Source organism: Eulemur rufifrons, chromosome 19 (genome assembly GCF_041146395.1).
Source record: "Eulemur rufifrons isolate Redbay chromosome 19, OSU_ERuf_1, whole genome shotgun sequence".
Classification (NCBI taxonomy): Eukaryota; Metazoa; Chordata; class Mammalia; order Primates; family Lemuridae; genus Eulemur; species Eulemur rufifrons.
Window position 1 is genome coordinate 46717178 of NC_091001.1, and position 21188 is coordinate 46738365.

Consider the following 21188-nt stretch of genomic DNA (forward strand, 5'->3'; position numbering starts at 1 on the left):
CTGGTACCGAGTCGATGGAGCAAATAAGCAGACCAAGAAGCTGCAAGCAGGCAAAGTGCAAAAGTTTATTAAAGCATAGTACATTCCAGAAAAGAAATGGGTCAACCTGCTCGAGTGGAGGAGACCCTGAGTTTAGCAAGATTTTTCATTTTATGCTCATTGCCTAATTTTATGTTAAGTGGGGGATGGAATATTGATGGTTTTTCTTGGAAAAAGGTGAATTCCTGGAATGGGGAACCCTCCCCATTTTTAACCTTGTAAGGCAATTTCCAGGGGTTGCCATAGTATTTGTAAACTGTAGGGTGCTGGTGTGTGATTTTTACTATGTTAATGAGGGTAGGTCACTTGAGGATACTGTCACCTTACTTGTAGGCATGTTCCAGAGACCCTTTGTGATCATATCTCCATTTTGTGGCCTTTCTAACTCTTTCTGGTTGGTCAGTCCTTGGAGACCCCCTATTGTAGACCAAATATCTGATCAGTCCTTGAGGACCCCTTGACACATCATCTGTTTTTCTTGGAAGCCGTCCTTCTGCTCAATTTGTTCCTCCTAGACACAGCATCTCCTAACGTCGTCTATTTCTCAATAGAAACCCCTAGACAAAGCATCTGTTCCCCTTCCTCCTTGTCCCAACCTAACAGCATCATCATAGCTCACTGCAACCTCAAACTCCTGGGTTCAAGCAATCCTCCTGCCTCAGCCTCCTGAGTAGCTGGGACTATAGGCATGCACCACCATGCCTGGCTAATTTTTTCTCTTTTTAGTAAAGACTGGCTCTTGTTCTTGCTCAGGCTGGTCTCGAATTCCTGGCCTCAAGGCATCCTCCTACCTTGGCTTCCCAGAGTGCTAGGATTACAGGAGTGAGCCACTGCACTGGCCTGTAGTGATATTTTCTATTCTTTCCCCCCTGCCCAAATGTTGGTTGAGACCTACTGCTATGGTCTGAATGTATATCTCCTTCAAAAGTCACGTTGAAATTTAATTGCCATCCTAACAGTATTAAGAAGTGGGACCCTTAAGAGGTAATTAGGCCATGAGGGCTCCACCCTCATGGGTGGGATTGATGCCGGTATAAAAGGCCAAGTTCAGCCCTCTCTCTTGCCCTTCCACCTTCTGCCATGGGATGATGAAGCAAGAAGGCTCTCTGACAGATGCTGGCTCTTTGATCTTGGACTTCCCAGTCTCTGAAACTGTTGAGAAAATGATTGTTGTTTATTATAAATTACCCGGTTTTGTTATACGAGCACAAAATAGACTAAGATACTAAATTGGTTTCACAACCCCTAGTCGATGGAGACCAGTAGTTTGAAATACACAACTTTAGGACCTCTATAATGTAGGATCTGAGAATGGCAGAGATCCCTGAAGGAAGGATTTATTTAGCGAAGTTCATTGTATACTAAAGAGTAGAGAGTGGAGGTGGGAGGAAGAGAAGCCCTGCAGGCTTTGGTTGGAAGCAATTCTGGAGGAGTCTCCTTTAATAGACTCTCCAGAAGTTTCCAAACCCCCAGTATCTCTCCAAGATCTGTTGCTGGGCCTGAGTAGTGTTTATAGGGGAAGAGTCTGGGGAGAGGGTCTACATCTTTTTTTTTTTTTTTTTGGCTGGAGTACGGCAGCCCAATTGTAGCTCACTGCAACCTTGAACTCCTGGGCTTGAGTGATCCTCCCGCCTTAGCCTCCCAAGAGGCTGAGACTACACACCACTATGTCCAGCTAAATTTTGTATAGATGGGGTCTCACTATGTTGCCCAGGCTTGTCTTGAATTCCTAGCTTCAAGCAATCCTCCCACCTTGGCCTCCCAAAGTGCTGGGATTACAGGCTTGAGCCACCGCACCCAACCCCCAGCCTCAAGTTCTTTAGGAGCTAGGGTTATCTTCCTTGGAAGCCCTTCGACTGTGGAGAGAAGGGGTGGAATAAAAATTAGGGTACTGGAAGGAAGGAAGAAAGGGATTCTGAGAGATTGAAAATGGCATATGGTCTCCTGTGCATGGGAGTACTAAGACAATCTTTTGTTTTGTATCCATTGTGTTTAGCCTTATTGTGTTTGCATTTTCATAATAGGCTACTCCAAATTCTTTTTGGAAACGGGGGAAGTTATTAATACATTAAACAATCGATAAAATACTAAAATGGGTTGGCATCTCCCATATACATACGCGCCATCTGCTAGTGTCAGGGACACAATCCTTGAGTGAGCAAAGTGGCAAAGGGGAAAAAAATAGCTGGAATTAAGATATTTTTATAGGCAATTTTCATTCTGGATATTTTACAAAAAATAAGCAAAAGCTGATTTACAATGCTATTCTAGTTAAATACTATCAAACCAACACCAGTTCCTTGGAAATGTCTGTACTTCCCTGAAGATAATAGAGTGAAGCAACCAACAAGCAAGAACCATTTGCAATTAATGAATATACAAATGCCAAGCCCACTTTCACTCTATCCCATTAATCACATTCTACATGCAAGATCTACTTCCTTCATAATGCTCAGACCCAGCCTCTTTTCTTTATGTCTAACACCAGCTGCTCTGTGCAGACTTTTATCAATTCTAGATTATTGTAACAGCTTCATGACTTCTCTCTATTTCTCCAATTTCAACTTTCTTCTACAGCCATCAAAGCAATTTTTTAAAATCTGATCATGTTATACCTGTTTAAATCTTATGATGCACCTCACTGATTTCAGGGTAAAGTCCAAGCTTCTTGGCTGGGCGCGGTGGCTCACAACTGTAATCCTAGCACCCTGGGAGACCAAGGCGGGAAGATCGCTTGAGGTCAGGAGTTCGAGACCAGCCTGAGAAAGAGAAAGACCCCATCTCTACTAAAAATAGACAAAATTAGCTGGGCATGGTGGTGCAAGCCTATAATCCCACCTACTTGGGAGGCTGAGGCAGGAGGAGCGCTTGAGTCCAAGAGTTTGAGGTTGCTGTGAGCTGGGCTGACGACACTGCACTCCAGCCCAGGCGACAGAGTGAGACTCTGTCTCAAAAAAAAAAAAGAGTCCAGGCTTCTTAACAAGGCATGCAGAAGCTTGCCATGAGCTGACCCCTGCCTTTTCCTTCAGCATCATCCTCCCCTACCAGCATCCTCACTGCCTAAACCCCCATCATAGCCACTCAAAGTTTCTCTAGCGTACCATGTTCTGTCATGTCTTCGTGCCTTTGCAAGAGCTGGTGCCTCAGTCTAGGATGTCCTCACTTCAATCCCCTGTCTCATACCTCATCCTGCCAATCTTCATCTTCATCTGGCTAAGTCATCTTCTTAGAGGACAAATAAATAAGTAAGCATGTTATGTCTATAATTGCTATGCCTGCTTTGCCCACTAGAGGGCAAGCCTGCCTATTTTATTTATTCAGTATTTATTATAGCTATGGGGTCTCCATCACCCAGGTTGGTCTCAAACCCTTGGCCTCAAAGGATACTCCCACCCTGGCCTCCCAAAGTGCTGGGATTACAGCCATGAGCCACGGCAGCCAGCCTATCTTTTATGTCTGTGTCCTCAGGGCTTTCCACTGGCACCAGTATGTGGTTATTGGATGGGTGAATGGATGGATAGATAGATAATGAATGGGTAAAATCAGCAATTATTTGAGATATGATATATGCACTAGGTGCTCTTTTCAAAGAACACCACTTTCACGTGAAATGATTGCCAAACTACAGTTATTTAGACTTGGATATTTGATAGATTTATTTATTTATTTATTTATTTTTTGACAGAGTCTTGCTCTGTTGCCTGGGCTAGAGTGCCGTGGCGTCAGCCTAGCTCACAGCAACCTCAAACTCCTGGGCTCAAGCGATCCTCCTGCCTCAGTCTCCCTGGTAGCTGGGACTACAGGCACGCGCCACCATGCCCGGCTAATTTTTTCTATCTTTAGTTGTTTGGCTAATTTCTTACTATTTTTAGTAGAGACAGGGTCTCGCTCTTGCTCAGGCTGGTCTCGAACTCTTGAGCTCAAGCAATCCTTCCTCCTCTGCCCCCCAGAGTGTTAGGATTACAGGCATGAGCCACCGCACCCGGCCTGCAATCATTTTTTAAAGGTGATCTGTTAAATGTAGGACAAAATGCAGTATAACAGCCTGAGATCACACTTTGGAGCCAGGGAGAACTGAGTTTGAATCTGTTGTGCCCTTTATTTTCTTGTTTAATCTCAGACAAATGCCTCTCTGAGTATTCATTTTACTATCTGTAAAATGTATATAATATCATCCATATCACAAAGTTGTTGTGAAGAGAAGTTACCTATGCAGAACATCTAATTCACATGATATCACAAGAGATGTTAGTTCCCTTTACCCCCCTGTGAGATTTCTCATATACAAGAATTCAAAAATAATTTTAAAATATTCTTTGTAGGCCAGGTGCGGTGGCTCACGCCAGTAATCATAGCACTCTGGGAGGCAGAGGCGGGCAGATCGTTTGAGCTCAGGAGTTCGAGACCAGCCTGAGCAAGAGGGAGACCCCCGTCTCTACTAAAAATAGAAAGAAATTAGCTGGACAACTAAAAATATGTAGAAAAAATTAGCCAAACATGGTGGTGCATGTCTGTAGTCCCAGCTACTCAGGAGGCTGAGGCGGGAGGATCACCTGAGCCCAGGTGTTTGAGGTTGCTGTGAGCTAGGCTTGACACCATGGCACTCTAGCCTGGGCAACAGAGTAAGACTCTGTCTCCAAAAAGTTTTATACATATATATATATGTATATATATTCTTTGTAAGATTCTCTCTTTTCTTAGATCTCCCTTACATTTCATGTAAGGTTTCTCTATTTTACTAGTTAGAAATATAGTCATAGCATAAGGAGTCTCCCGGCCTTACTATCTATGATTCCATGCCCGGTAAACTCAACCAACACAGGAATTAATTGTGGTTTACCAAGGAGCAATGCTAAGAGTTACCACCAGGTGGCAGACCAGCTTCACTATTGACTGAACAATTTGGTCACCAGCCGCATAGGTAACCAGCTATATTTAGATTATGAAGTCTTCCTGTGTTGCCTGCTGTGAAGAACTTCTGCAACAGCCCAGTTTCCTCAGATTTTTCTGGCCATGAGGTTTTGAAAGTGATCCAATATATTCAGTTAAACTCAGTTCAACAGTTTATCAAATATTTATCAAGCTCGTATGACAGGTACTGTACAAAGGACTTTGGGCTAGAGCCATATTAAAATGTTCGGTCTGTGTAGCACATTTGCTGGTAGGGGGTGTGTGTGTGTGTGTGTGAGTGTGTGTGTGTCTACTGAAAGGTATTTTCCTTTACATAGGAGGATTTCATACAAATCCTCCTATGTAAAGTCATACAGGTATTGCAAAAAGCATTCATTCTTCTTCAGTTTCCAACTTCTATGACCTAAGCAAAGCTAAAAATAATAAGACAAAGTTGATTTGGTTGGATATCAAATCAGCTATTAAACTTCCTCAAGAGATCTCAGGTCATAGGGTGACCAATGTGTCCCAGTTTTCCCAGGACTTTCCCAGTTTTAAACCTGAAAACCCCATATCTTTGAGAAACTAAGACAATTAGTTACTCCGCCTAGAGGTATCCTCTCCCTTCCTCCCAGTCCAAAGGGATATCAGAACAAGAAATGGGAGTGGATTTCAGAGTGATCTCTTACTGTCTTGTCACTAAGCCTGTCTTGCCATGGGGCCTGCCAACCAGGGCACCACATCTGTCAGGTAGACCTACAGCTGCCCTTTGAATCCTGGGACAGTATCTATCCATAAACAAATCTGGGTTGGCAAAGCCTGGAAACCCCCAGTAATGGGATGTAGAATACCTTGAGGGAAGGAGGCTATTGAGGAAGTAGCATTTGAGCTGAGCCCTGAATGAAGAGGAGACAGGTTTCCAAAGTTCTGGGGGAAGGCCTTGCGGACAGAAGAAATAGCAAGGGCCAAGGCCTTGAGATAGGAAGAAATGTACAGTGTTGGTGGAACCAAAAAATGCTCAGCGTGGCCAGAGCAGAGTGAGAAGGAGAAGAAGGTTAGGAGGTGAGTTGGTTGGGGTAGGTCATAGCCAGTCCACATAAGTTCTTGTGAGCCTTAGTAAGGAGTTTGGATTTTTTCTTAGTAAAGAGAAGCCATTGGCAATCTTAAGAGAAGAAAGGACATGATGCAGTTTGTGTTGGAAGAAAGTCACCTTGCCTGCTGTGGGCAGAATGGACTGTGAGAGGGCTGAGATGGGGGCAGAGAAACCATTCAGGAGGCTCCCACAGTTGGAATCCAACTTACAGTGTCAGACTGGCAAGAACCCCCTTGCCATCATCTGAGGGTCCAGGGTGCTGTGGGGGAGAAAGTCATAGCTTTTCCTCACCCGTTGCAAGGTTCATGGTGGATCCCCCTATAACAAGAGGCAGACTGACAAGGGGAAAGCATGCAAATTTATTTAATATAAGCTTTACACTAGGGTCCTCAGAGATGAATACCAAAGAAATGGGGAAACCTGTATATTTTTACAGACAGTCATGCAGAAGAATATGATTGGAGGATAAAAGGGTATTATCCAATGGTAACAAACTGGGGGGAACTTAGCAGGGCCTGTGTATTCAGAGTCTTCTTGGAGTTCCTGTCTGACATTCCTTTCCTCTAGGTGTAGGGTGGGCACCTCTCACATGAGGAGGGTCCTATGACCTACTTCAGGGGAAAGTCAGCTTGGTCTCATGGTCTGCAACAGGAGAGAAGGAGCCAAGGGAAATGAGAGTGGCCTTCTTGCTTCTTCTGTTTTCTCAAATGCCAAGTTGTCATATTTTGGGGCAGCATGTCCTGAACCCCTTTAGTGAATACAAGCAAAGAGGGCTGTCACTGAGAACAGCTCCCCAAACATAATCTCACTCCAGTTTTCCACACCCCCCTTTATAGCTAAGAAGCAGCTCAGTCACTCAGACCGAAACCTCACCAAGCCCAGAGACAGACACTAAGCCCTTTGGATGCTACCGTTCACACGACTTTACCCTGGAAGCACGCAGAATAGGGACAGCTGAGAGAGTGAGGAGATGTGGTTGAAAAATGAGAGAAAGGGGAAAACTACGCTCACTTTTCAATGTGCTTTACCCTGAAATGCCCTGAAATGCACACTCACTGTGCCATCCTACTGACTTTTCCCCTTCTGTCCAGTCTGATGCTGGAACATCAGAAAACTGTTGGAAGTTTCTTGCAGAATTTCAGAATGCAACTATGTAGTTTTTAACAAGAATGGCAGTGCGAATACAGGACCAGCCGCCTCCCCCAGCAGCAGTATGGGCACATCCTGACACACCAGGCCATGGGGGTGGTCAGGCTCTAGAGAGGAGTAGAGACTGTGGGGCCGGCAGCCCCAGGTGCAGGGCATTGTGGGAATTCTTGTGGCAAAGGCAAGAGCTCTGAGGGATAGAGAGAGATCTTCAGCAGGTTCCCCAAATGGTCATGCTCTTCTGGGCACCCCATTTCACCTTTGGACTGGGCATAGGCGTTGCTTCCATAAGGAAACTTGGGGGTGGGAAAGAGAAGATGAATCAGTCAGGGGTGCTAATAAAAACAGTCAACTCTACACACTGTCCATCTTCAACACTCCACCTCTCCAAGGCCAAGGAGTTTGCTCTGCCTTCTGCTATGAAGAGCATTGGATTAAGTAAGCATGGTTAAGAGCCACCACCAAATAAATGCTTGAAATAAGCCAGGGTGATTGAGCCAAAGTGGATCACCTGTGTCTAGAAGGCTGTCTCCTGGATGATTCCTCCCAGCAATGCTAGGAACATGGGGACATGGGGACAGTGAGGCAGAGTAGGAAGCGGGGCCTCAGCTCGGCGGAGCCCAGCGTTGTGTCCACACACAGCCTGTAAGTCAATAATGGACGCGCTGCCATGACTCTGCCAAGTTTCCAAGGTAAACACGGCTCAGGGCTCCATGGCTACCTGCCTCTGTGGCCAGTGTGTTTGATCTGGCAGGGACCAGGGTGGGAACAGGACAGACACAGGCATCCCGTGATGATGACTCATATCTCTGCTAGGGACAGCACCTGAGAATGAGGGTGCCTGAGAATGGCAGCAGGTGGGGAAGGAAGGTGAGCTGCCACTCAGCCACCCTTGGTGGAACCTCAGTCTGGTCTGGGCTAATCACAAGGCACTGTTGGACAACGTGGTTCTCTCCTCCAGCCTCCGTGGGGTACAGTAATTTCATGTGTAATACTTAGGCCTTGAGGGAACAGATCTGGATGTCTATAAAGATAAGCCTTCCTTTGTCAACTCTTTAGTTAGTCCAACCTAAAGTTTATATAAGAAATGGTAGGAAAACGCTTGAATCTTTCTCTTTATTTATAGGCCACTTTCAACATGGTCCTAATTGATATTTCTACCATTGTATTTGGTCACCAATATATTTGTAAATCTCCTTCCTTACTCAGCTGTCAGCTTCTTGAGGGCAAGAATAGTGTCAAATATATCCAGAACCTAGCAATCTACCTGATAAATAGATGATGTCCAGTGACTGTCTGTTAAATAAGTTGATTACTGTTTCCTAGTCCAGGAATTTTTGGCTTTTACCTTTATGCTGCTACCATGGACTGCTTTCAAGTGAGGATTTTTTCCTACCTGAACACTGAGTCAGAAACTGAAGGGAGCCCTCTTAATACAAACAAAACCCAGAGCCTCTAAACTGGACAGGCATCCAAAAATCTCAGGCCAGGTGGGATGGGTCACACCTGTAATCCTAGCACTGTGGGAGGCTGAGGCGGGAGGATCCCTTGAGGTCAGGAGTTCAAGACCAGCCTGAGCAAGAGCGAGACGCCATCTCTACTAAAAATAAAAAGAAATTAGCCGGACAACAACAACAACAAAAAAAAAAATAGAAAAAATTAGCTGGGTGTGGTGGTGTACATCTACTAGTCCCATCTATTCAGGAGCCTGAGGCAGTAGGATCCCTTAAGTCCAGAAGGTTGAGGTTGCTGTGAGCTAGGCTGATGCCACGGCACTCTAGCTCAGGCAGCAAAGAGAGACTCTGTCTCAAAAAAAACCTATTAAAAAAAAAAAAGAATCTCCCTGCGGTGGGGGGAAGGCATGTGGGCCACAGGGTTGCACCTTTGTTTAGCCCCCTTAGTCTAGTTCCTCTGCATGCCCAGCTGTGAACAAAGTCTTCCTACTGTACCTTGTATCACAGCCGAAACAAGGCCGGAACATGCAAACCCGACTTCAAGAAGGACTCGTCAATAATACCCAATATTTTGTGTACAAGGACTCTTTTTTTACTTACAAAAAAAATAAAATCTTGCTGATCTCTACTTGTTAGTTTTTCTAGTATTGATTGACTAAGAAAACCCATCATGAGAAATCTATAAATTCTCCAGAGATTTAAAATATATTTGCATTTTATGAATCATGCCATTTCTACATTCATTAGACAGGTTGTGACATGTATGTGTATGATATATTGTTTATTCAGCCTAAAGCCAAAAGCTTGGTGATCCTGTGGATTTCCAGAAGCCTTGCCACAACTCTGTGGTTCCTCAGGTCGGGATGCAACATGCTAAGAAAAAGCCTGGCTACAAGAAAAGTCTTGGCTCCAAACTTAGGAGACCCCCATTTATTAAAATATAGGATTCTAGGAAAATAATATTGCCCAGAGAGCTTAACTTCTTCATTTCTCAACTCCTCCTTCTGCAGGATCAGCCCTGGGTCTCCCCACCCTTCCAGAAAGGTGTTCCTTCAGGATCCCAAAGAAACGTTTAATAACTCCATTAGTTCTCAGGGGTTAGATGCCAGCCCATAGGTCTTTGACTTTGTCAACTCAAAAATAAAACTAAGCAAAAAAAAAAAAAAAAAAAAAAAAGGTGAGGACTTTCACATAAAGGAGAGTTCCACCCTCTTAAAAGACGGCATCCGAGAAGCCATCAGGCATGTCTGGGAGAATTCTCTGCCTCTACTTGTCTCCTGGGAAGCTTCTTGTATTTTGACCTCAGCTTTGCCTGTATTCCAGATGTTACCTTTGGCCCATTCAATGCTACCAGTTTGCTATCTCTTTTTATGACATCTAGTGTATTGGTCAAGGTTTAGTTTCAGAAAACAGAACCCACCCTAACTAGCTTATGCAGAAAGTATTTAATTCAGCGTATTTTAAAGCTTACAGTATTGTTGGAAGGCTTAAAGACATAGAGTCCAGACTGAGCATTCAGAAACAACTCCCAAATCTGTACTATAGAAACGGGCAGCCAGGGGCTCTGCTACACTAGGAGGCTGCCACACAGCCCCCTTCTCGCCCCCAAGGCTAGCACTTTTGCTACAATCCACAGCACAAGATGACACCTCTTATCCTGCCACCTTCCCCACTCAACTAAGTTCTGAATTCAAATGTCACCTGAGTGCTTAGGTTTGGTGGAATGGGAGTCAGATTCAGAGCCCTTATATGCAAGGGGAAATGTTCTTAGGTTTCTTGCCTCTGTAATGCGGGAGAGCAGACTAGAAGAGGCTGAAACAGAGACGGAGGCAGCCAATCCACAGCATCCGCTGCATCTGGCCACACATTTCATCTTGCTTTTACCCCTACTGGAGATCTTGGAATCCTACCCAGATTTTCTGGGAACCTGCTGATCCAGTGTGATCCGTGGACCAATAGCATTAGCACCACCTGGCAGCTTTTAGGAACGCAGATACTCGGGCCCCAGCCCTACTTAATTAGAAACTGCATTTTAGCAAGATCTTCAGGGGTGATTTGTATGAATATGAAAGCTTGAGAAACAACAGACTCTCAAACTTGGCTTCACACTGGGGAACTTTTAAAACTACCAGTGCCTGCTTCTCACCTCCAGAGAGTATGATTTGATTGGTCTGGGGTACAGTCCGAGCATCAGTTTTCTAGTACATTGCAAAGTTAGAGGACTACTAACCTAAGAATCCAGATTTAAGCTTTGTACCCTAGCCTCAGTGCTGAGTGTTCACAGAGGTCCCACTTCACTGTCTCATGGAGATCGGAGACCAGTACCCTCTCTCAGCACACAGAGGCTTTGTTACAATCACAGAGTTCTGTTACTCCTGGGATTTGCTATTTAGTTTAAGAGACCATGACAATCAGAAAGGTGCTGAAAGTTAAAATTTCCAAATTACCATGAGAAATTCTAAGACAAGGGAGTTGCAAACTGACCTCCGCCCTTTTCTTAAAGTCTCCTGCTTAGATGTTATATTTAGCACAATACCAAACACATTACATAGGTCCACTAAAATGCCACAGAAGTGAATTTGGAGATTAACAATGTATTATGTTTCTTAATTGGTACAAATGCTTCCAGACTGGTCATATTCATAAGAATATGTACTGTACAGTCAACTACTACTTGAATTAGAACACATTTTCATTATGATGATACTTTTGGACTCCATGTCATGGGGCCCAGTGAAGGTGTGGTCCATTGCATTCTAAAGCAGATAAACCCTCGGTTTAGCTCCAAGACAGATCCATATTATAACAAATTTTTTAAACATAATGGCATCCAAGAAATGTTCCTTGAATATAATATATGGTAGTACGTGTTATAAGGTATACTCATCCATATGGTGTCTTTTCCAGGATAGATGCTCAGAAATATTTGCTGGCTTTGGGTACAACTGGTTTTTCATTCAAAGCCAGCCAGATCCCATCCACAGAGATGGAAAGGTGCAGCCACATAGGTGACAAGAGTTGTCCATTTCCCAACATGTACATCCATGTCCCCTCCACCTCCCTGGTACTTATATCACCATGGCCTTCTACAGTTTAAAATGAAGGTATTTTTGGTCAGATGATGCAAGATTTGAGTAGCCTACCCCTTCAATTCCCTCTATCTACAGTGTTAATAAAATTAGATAAGTTAACATTTCACAATGGACTAAGATGCCTGAGCTAGTTTCTTGTGCAAAATGAACAAGTAGTACCAAAATCAGTTTGGGTGACTGGTCACCAGGTGCTATTTAGTGACAGGGGCCTGGCTTCCAAAGGGGTTCTAGCACTGGCATCTCTGAAGAGGAAAGAATAATAATAACAATAATAAGAGGGAAACGGTGGGATTTCAGAATGGGAAGAGCAGAAAGAAATGATATTTGGAGACTCTTAGTAGATCAAATTATGAGATACCAAAAACTAGTCTTCATGAATTTGAAGTTGAGAGTCTAATAGGTCTAACGAAATCACTATGGTTGAAAATATTCTCTGCCCCCATCTGGACCCAGAGGGCTTGACACAGGTGACTCTGGCCTTTTGTCCTCCCTCCCTTTTCCTAGTATACATTGACATCCCCAGATCTCCTTCCATGAGTCTTTTCACATATGGAGCTGTGGATGGCATGGTTATCTTTCTGCTGTTAACTGGTAGCCAGCAACTTGCTCTCTGATTTGGCATTTGATTGAGTTTTTAATAATTATTAATAAACTTAAAGCTTTTGGTGTTTGAAGATTGAAGAAATTCTTTGGAAAAAAACATTAGAGACAAAACTACAAAATTTTATGCAAACTAAACTTAGTGTGATGGGTTCAAGACAAGGGCTCCATCCACTTTACACACCTCCTTGGCAGTACCTGAGTTTATGTGTCTAGTTAGGGCCTGACCTTCACGGAAGCCAGATTGCAGAGAGGGACAAGGGGCCTGAGAGGAAAGTCATGCCAAGTGACCCAAGAGCCTGGCAGAGTGTGCAGAATCCATAGCACATCTGGGCAGGTGCTACGGTTAATTTTCTGAGTCCTCTTGGCTAGGCCACATACACAGTTTTGTGTCACACATCAGTCTAGGTGTCACTGTGAAGGTAAGTGTAATTTAGATGAGATTAACATTTAAGGCAGTAGATGTTAAATGAACCAGATTTCCCTCCATTATGTGGATTAGCCTCACCTAATCAGTTGAAGGGCTTAAGAGAAGACAGTGGTTCCCCACGGAAGAGGGAACTCTGCCCCCAAACTGCCTTTGAACTTGGCACTGCGGCATCAACTCTTCCCTCGGTTTCTAGCCTACCCTGCAGATTTCAGACTTGCCAGCCCCAACAATCATGTGAGACAATTCCTTAAAATCTCTCCCTCTCTCTCTCTCTCTCTCTCTCACACACACACACACCATTGGTTCTGTTTCTCTGGAGAACTCTGACTAATTCTGGAGGTGACCCTGTCCTGGATCCAGCTGTCCCCCATCACCCACATCTGGCATGCCAGCGGGTGTTGTGCTCTGAGAAGGGGAGACGTGCAGTACAAACGGGAACACCATGACTCGGGGGCTGTCCTCTTCAGCTCTCCTAAGAACAATCCCTCTGAAATGAGTTTCCCTCCTGGCCAGAGAGGAGACAGCGTCATGCAGAGTCATCTGGAAGGTTTCCATGAAGAAGGGCAGGCAGTCAGTGTGCAGGAAGCCACCAGTAGCAGCCTCAGGCAGGGCCACATGAGCTGGGGTGTGTGTCTGAGCATGGGAGGCAACTGTCCTTTTAGCTCTTTTGTTCCCCAAACTAGAGAGAAAATGAAACTTAACTAGAACCACAAGCTGGCCAAGCAGAGTAGGAAGCCTTAGGACTACACCTGTGAGCATCTCAGTAATATTTGCGGAGAAGAATCTCTAGAAATACAAGACTTTCTGTTAGACATGCTGAACATTGAGCTTTATAATGTTATCCTCAACTGGACTTTATTTTGAGGTCACTTGCTAGTGAGGTTTAGACATGCTAGTTATACTTGCCTGGCATTAAATCAATTGGACAATATGCCAGTGCAGATAAAGAAGCTGCCTGCAACTTCGTTTCAAAGTTGCCTGTATTATTGAAGAAAGTTACTTTGTTGTGAGATTGGCTAGAAAAATAGAATCAGGTTCTCAGCAATGTATTTTCCTCTTTTTTCTCCCCCGGGGTTAAGCAGAGTAAAGTAAGTTTCTTGGGACCTTTCAGAGACTTGAAAACAAGTGAACAAATGTGCTCTATGAATCTCCAGAAGATTCTAGAACTAGAGTAGACTGTGTTTCCTAAACTTATTTGTCCATGGAAGCTTTTTTTTGAGACAGAATCTCACTCTGTGCCCCTAGGTAGAATGCAGTGTCGTCCTCATAGCTCACAGCAACCTCAAACTCCTGGGCTCAAGGGATCCTCCTGCCTCAGCCTCCTGAGTAGCTGGGACTATAGGCGTGCACCACCATGGCCAGCTAATTTTTCTATTTTTAGTAGAGACGGGGTCTTGTTCTTGCTCAGGCTGGTCTCAAACTCCTGAGCTCAAGCGATCTTCCCGTCTCAGCCTCCCAGAGTGCTAGGATTATAGGCTTGAAAAAGACCGTGGAATCTTTTTCAAGAGGCATTTCTTAGGACTTGTGTTTCATGGAACACATGAATTAGTGGTAAAGTAATCTTCCTTTAAAGATGCTTTTCCTGTTATTCCCCAGCTCCAAACCTTTCCCTTCTCTTTGCTTAGTCTGACAGGAGAGGCCCTTGGCGATCCTCCCCGCTCCTCTGCAGCTGTATCTCCCACAATTGCCAGTCAGTGATGAGCTTCCGTAGCCAAATTCCTGGCACCCACTGAGCTCATGCCCAGCTTTTGTTCACTAAAGGCTTTGTTGGCTTCGTTACAAAACTTAAAGCCTCATGTCCAAAAGTCCTCTCTAGTGCGCGCTCACAAAGGGCCTACAGATTTTAAAAAGAAATAAGTAGAGCTACCGGGTTCTGTGAGGTCCTTACAACTTTGAATCTGAACTAAGACCCAGTCGCAGGAAATGGGTTTTACTTCCAAAGGACTTTTCCCTCTTGGGGTTTTGGTTGTTTACATGCCTTGGTTATGCAGAGGACCAATTATAGAGTCCCCCTTTAACCACCATAGAGAAGCAAAACAAAAAGTCTCTGATACCAGCATAAGCACACTCAAATGCCCAAATGCCTGCACAGAGTGGTACGACGTGGCCAGGGCCGGTCTGGAGTTTTAAGTAGGCACTTATAGTATTACCAAATGCTCCTCCATTTGTGACTTTTTGTGTTGCTGTGCTTCAAAAGTTTCCTTTCAGAGAGAAGATTCTCTCTCTTCCATTCTCAAAGAACCCTTAATTGGGATTTATGTCTATCCTCCTTGTGAGCTGCTTATAGCTACACAGCCCATTCGAGTTCATGATGTGCTTGGCCTTTTGACTTAAAAAACAATTCTGAGGAATGTGGGAGGCCAGAGCTGTGCATAGACATTGCCCTTCCTTCTGCCTCCTTTTCCTACTAAGATTAAGGTTTTCCTATTAAAGGCAGTTCCCCGCCCCGCCCCCACCCACAATTTAGCAAAGAGGGAGGTGGCCATCAGGGAGGTGGCCCAGGGGAGAAGGTGGAGGACACTCCACCTCACAGCCCTTCTCTGATCTCACTGGTCCAGCTTCTGCCAGTTCTCCCAGAATAAACTGGTAAATAAGGCACCAGATCCTCTGAGCCCCACCCACGAGCAGCCAGGCTACTGCCACATTAGCCGTAGGCGCATCAGGAAAACAAACCTGAGTCTGTATTGGCCTGTCTCAAGGGTCAGGTGACTGTCACTCTACTGAGGACACAATTACCAAGCCAATGAGGAAGAGTTTATTATAAGCACACATTTCCTGTTTTTGCAATTGAGGAGCTGCCAGGAAGCTGCTTTCAAAGTGAAAGGAGGATTTCAGCAAGCTGCAGACTGCTGGGAAAGGACATCATGGTGATATCTTACCTCAAAGGACAGCAGCAAGAGAGGAAGCTCATGTTCCTATAGACAGACCTGAGGGGCAAATTTAGTGAGCTGACCGCCATCCTCGTCAGCTGGGCCCCTTGCTGATCATGCACTCAGAACATGGTGGGTAGAGAAAGGCATCAAAGCATGGGATAGTACTGACCTTTACTGAACTCCTTTTCCTGCAGACTCTCCAAACTCAGCACCTGGAGAGTGAAGGCCCCATATTCTTAATTCCAGAACAAGTCCAGGCAAATAGCCTTTGTTCTGCTCCTTCATGTATTCATTTGTCATTTATATTGGCAAATATTTATTGAGTGCCAACTATGTGCCAGGTAGTGCCCAGGGGCTGAGGACACAGCAGGTAACTAGAGAGCCTGGAACCCCGATGGCATCTGGTCCCTGATGTTCGTAGAGCAGAGTGTGGACCATATCCTGTCTGGGTGCAGCCCTGACCCATTTTTGCTTTAGGAGAATTGACAGTATTAACTAGTCAACATGCTGCCAAGAAGGAACCGCAGCGGGGAGGGATGCAAACAGCTGGAAATGTACAGCCACATGACCTTTGAGTCAAAAGGGACTGTCAAGATTATCTCCCCCGACCTCCCGTCTTCCATTTCTGACTCCCAGTCCCGGGTTGTTTCTATTATACCCATGAAAATGGCACTACCGACTCAACATCAGTAGCATGTACACTTTGAATGATTTTTCTGGCTCTGGATCAGCACTGATTCAAACTCTTTTCGTGAACTGCTTTACTTTTTGAGTTCACTAAATGAGAATTATTCTGTAATCACAGAATAATGGGGCGGGTGAGTAAGTATTTATTTTTCCTACTGTGAACATTCAAAGCTAAGAATTAAACTAATGTCCTTGATACCATTAGTGCTGTGGTCTTATCAAAACAAATGTAGACATGATAGGAACAGAAGAGGTAGGAAGGAAAAAGAGAAAGAAACGGCACTAAAGAAGCCAGGAGCTTGCCACAGTGACTCAGTAGGATTGTGAATACAGACAGGTTGGAATTTAGAAATGCTGTTTCCTGGGCTTCTCATAACGACTGTGCCAAAGGTCTTCAATCTTTCTGAAGACTGCTGAGCAATAATAACAGCCACCCATTATCCAAATCTCAGCAACCAAGCTTCAGAAAGTAAAGGCCAGGAATTATGCAATGTGCCCAAAGTGGCATCAAAATGATAATTGAAAGGCACATTATATTTTGTATTTTCACATTTTGGCTCTTAAGAGAATAAAAAGCCTTACTCTGGAGGTACCTGGAAAAGCCATCTTGACATTGGTATTTAGCTAGAAATTTATTTTATTGTATATTTAAAGATATCCAAGAACACAATTCTATAGCTTTCTGAATAAATTACTCCAGTGTTTGGTAACTTCCTTCACCTAAGTCTACCCTCCTGAGTTTCTCCAGTATGCTCTGGTTTTATGATCAGGAGTGTTACTATTCTATATTTTCACAGTCCAGCATCACCACACAACAACTCTCGAGAGGCAACATGAGCATGTCAAATAGTGGGATTTAGGTGAGTTGGTGGTGCCGGTGGATTGGGAAGGACAAACAACAACAACAAAAACACAACCCCCACGACCCTCCGTAACTGGGGCGATGGATGGAACCTTCTTTGGCAGGAGCAGGTAGCAGAGCTCTTGCCGTGAGCTATTGTGAGTCACTGCACATCCTCCTGTCTGGAAACCTTTCACGGTGTTTCTTCTCTTTTATTAGTTTAAAATATATTTTTTAATGTCTGGGGAGTTTTAAAACCTCTGTTGACCAGGAAAAGGCAGGACAGTCAAACATCCTCCATTTCTCTAGCGTGGCCTTTGTTTCTCGGGCTACACCACCTAAGAGAAAATCAAGGGCCTGGGTTACCCTCTCAGGCTCAACCAGTCTTCCCCCAGCTCCACGGCTGGCCATGCTGAGGCCCCGCCCCAGAGTTCTTCCTGTCCTCAGTAGTGAACATCTGTTGTTTTTGTCTGCTCAACATCCTTATCCCTATGTAGCTGATAAAGGAACCTTGATTTTCCACCCACTATGTGTAGTCACGAGAAGACTGTTGACAAGGGGCCCTGCCCTTCCCTAACTGGGAATAGACCCATAATTTAAGCTAGGTAAACTGTACCTTTCTCCAGGGAATGTGAACTTTGATAGTGTGACTCCAGGAAAGAAAATAATTCAGGTGATTCACTCCTGACGATATATCATTGAAGAGCATGTTCGCTGGGTCCTGCTTCCTAGATTTCAAAGCTGCCCTGGTTCCTATATTTTCAGACACTTGGTTGTTTAGCTTTTCCTTTAATTCTGGGAACTATCCTATATACAACAAAAATGTATCTTTAACAAATTTCTCTTAAAATGATTAGAGTTGGATTCTTGTGGCTTGAAATATTTCCCCTAAGCTTTAGGGGAAATTACCCTAAGACAGCTTAAGGACCAGCAGCCACAGAATGAGAACACCATGGAGAGACAGGCCTGTTGTCCCCTGGCTAAGAAATTCACCGTTCCAGTTTCTCAAAGGCCTGGAGACCCTGGCAGGATAGTGGACTGACTCCCGTTCAGTCCACTCCAGACCGATGCTTCTGGACACAGCTCTAAGTGGGGTCTCCTGTGGCAGTAATAGTCTCCCTTCTACTCCACAGTTTGTCCCAGCTCATTTTGCTTCAGTAGGATGTCCTAGAGGAATCACCACACTTTCCACCTGGTCAGGAGTGGCCAACACTACAGCCCTTTTAGGTTAATATTTATTTTGGCGATTTGGGACAAGCTTCCAGGAGCTCAGCTGAGAAGCGGTTCCAACTGAGTTGCACGTGACATGAGGATAAGGTTCTAACCACAGTATTAAGGCAAATCCACATAGGACTGAAACCACCCGTACAACGGAATACTCTACGGCAGTGAAAAAATTGAACCTTTTTATGAACTGAAATTAAAACATCTCCAAGATACATTGTCTTTTTAAAATTTTTTGGTTTGGAAAATTTCAAACATATATAGAGGAACATAAAATAGTACAATGAAGCCCCATAGCCACACTTCCCAGTTTCAACAGCCATTAACTCCTGGCCAGTCTTTTTCCATCTATACCCTCCCTCACTTCCAACCCTTCCCTCCAGATTATTTTGAAGCAAATTTCAGACATAATATTATTCTATCCACAAATATTTCAGTACATTTATCTATTGGAACATCATCACAATAATATTATCAGACCTAAAAATTAATTATAATTCATTGGTATCATTAATATTGAATTCAAATTTCCATGATTCTCTCCCTTTCCTCCTCCCATTTAAAAAAGATACGTATTTATTTATTTTTCAGACAGAGTCTTGCTCTGTCATCCTGGCTAGAGTGCAGTGGCGTCATGATAGCTCACTGCAACCTCAAATTCCTAGGCTCAAGCAATCCTGCCTCAGCCTCCTGAGTAGCTGAGACTACAGACATGCGCCACCACGCCTGGCTGATTTTTCTATTTTTAGTAGAGTCAGGTCTTGCTCTTGCTTAGGTTGGTCTGAAACTCCTAAGTTCAAGCTATCCTCCTGCCCTAGCCTCCCAGAATGCTAGGATTATAGGTGTAAGCCACTGCACCTTGCCCCTACCCCTTTTTTTTGTTTGTTTATTTGGGGTTTTGTTTGTTTGTTTGTTTGTTTGTTTTAGAAATGGGGTCTTGCTCTTGCTCAGGCTGGTCTTGAACTCCTGAGCTCAAATAATCCGCCCACCTCGGCCTCCCAGAGTGCTAGGATTACAGGTGTGAGCCACCGCGCCTGGCCTTGTTTGTTTGTTTAAATCAAATTCCAAATAAGGTGCTATGTCCAGAGTCCCCAAAACCATTCTCAGGTCCAGTGATTCATTAAGAGTAGTCACAGGACTCAACATACGGTCACACTCATGTCTGATTTACTACAAAGAAAGAATACAAAGCAAAATCAGCAAAGGGAGAAGGGTGAAGTCTAGAGGAAACCAGATGCAAGTTTCCAAGAGTCCTTTCCCAGTGAAATCACACAGGACACAGTTAATTCTCCAAGTGTCAAATTATAAAAACAGCATGAAGATGAAGTATTGTCCACCCAGGAAGCTCATTAGAGACTCAGTACCCAGGGTGTTTACTGGAACCCGGTCATATAGGCACCCCCTGCCTAGCATGTCCCTAAATTTCAGAGTCTCAAGACAAAAGCAGGTATTCACCATAAACCATGCTGTACAACAGTTTAGGCACAGTGAGCCACTCTTATCATTTGGGGGATGGTGAGAACCTTCCTGAAATCCAAGTTTCCAGACGCCAGCCAAGGGCCAACCTTGCAAGTAAGTGGCCTTCTACAAGGACAGCAGTCTCAGGCCTGCTGTGTCAACTCTTTTTTTCCACAGGTGCATTGCAACTGGATTTTATCTCTTAAATCTCTTTTAATCTATAGGATCCCCCTCCATTTCTTTTCCCCCTTTGTAATTAGTTAAGTTTCCCATAGTCTGGATTTTGTTTATACAGCCTTGTAGAATCATTTAAAATATTGCCCTGTCTCCTATCTTTCCTGTGAGCTGGTAGTTATATCTACAGATGTGATCCAATGCGGGTTCTCTTTTTCTCCTTTTTTTGGGGCAGCAAGATGACTTCATAAGTCGTGTTGCATACTTCAGGAGGTATGTCACATCAGGTCGTCTTTCTATTGTGATGCCACTGCCTCAGCTCTAGGCCCTTCACCTGTTAATTCATGAGAGGTGTAGAGCAGTGAGTGATATTTTATCACTCCTTCGTCATTAGCTAGAATGGTTCTATAAAGAGAAACTCCCCTCATCATAACTAAATGGTGTAGTTTGTATGCAAGTGCTCAATTCACTCCCCTCTTATTTTCTAGTTTTAAAAATAATGAGGTTCTCTAGACACCTCCAAATGCAATGTATTTTTGGGATATCATGAAATTATGGATTTAAACATATTTGATGGTGTTCAATCTGTCAATGCTCACATTGTTCTATCATTGCCCACAGTAAACCTCTGCAGTTTGGAACCTGGATCCTGTACATGTGACCCTACTGGTACTTGAGAGCTTTTTTCCTTTCTCATAAAGCAACTTATTCCAGGATCATCATGTACATTTTCCGTCCAAATCTGGAAAGAGCAATTTCTCCAAGAATTTCTGACTCATTTAAGTGAAAATTAGTATTTAGTGTTTACAATCTGGGTGCTAGGATGACTAAATATTCTTAATTTTTTTTTAAAAAGGTGAAGAATAGGACATGATATATTAACATTTTTGCAAAAAAATGGAAAAAATAAATATTTTCATTAACTGAATTTGCATAAAGAAGCTCTGGAAGAATTCACAAGAAACTAATAAAAGTGGTAGCTGTACGGGGGTAGGAGGGGGTAATGTATGGATTTTTAAAAATCACCTTTAAAAAATCCCTCAAATACCACAAAGAACAGTATAAAGACATATAAGCTCTTAATAAGTCAAACATGGTCAACGTTACAACAGATTGCTTTTTCCTCAGGTGAACACCAGAGGAAGTTACATGCTTAAATTTGGGGGTCATTTTGAGTGACCAATATG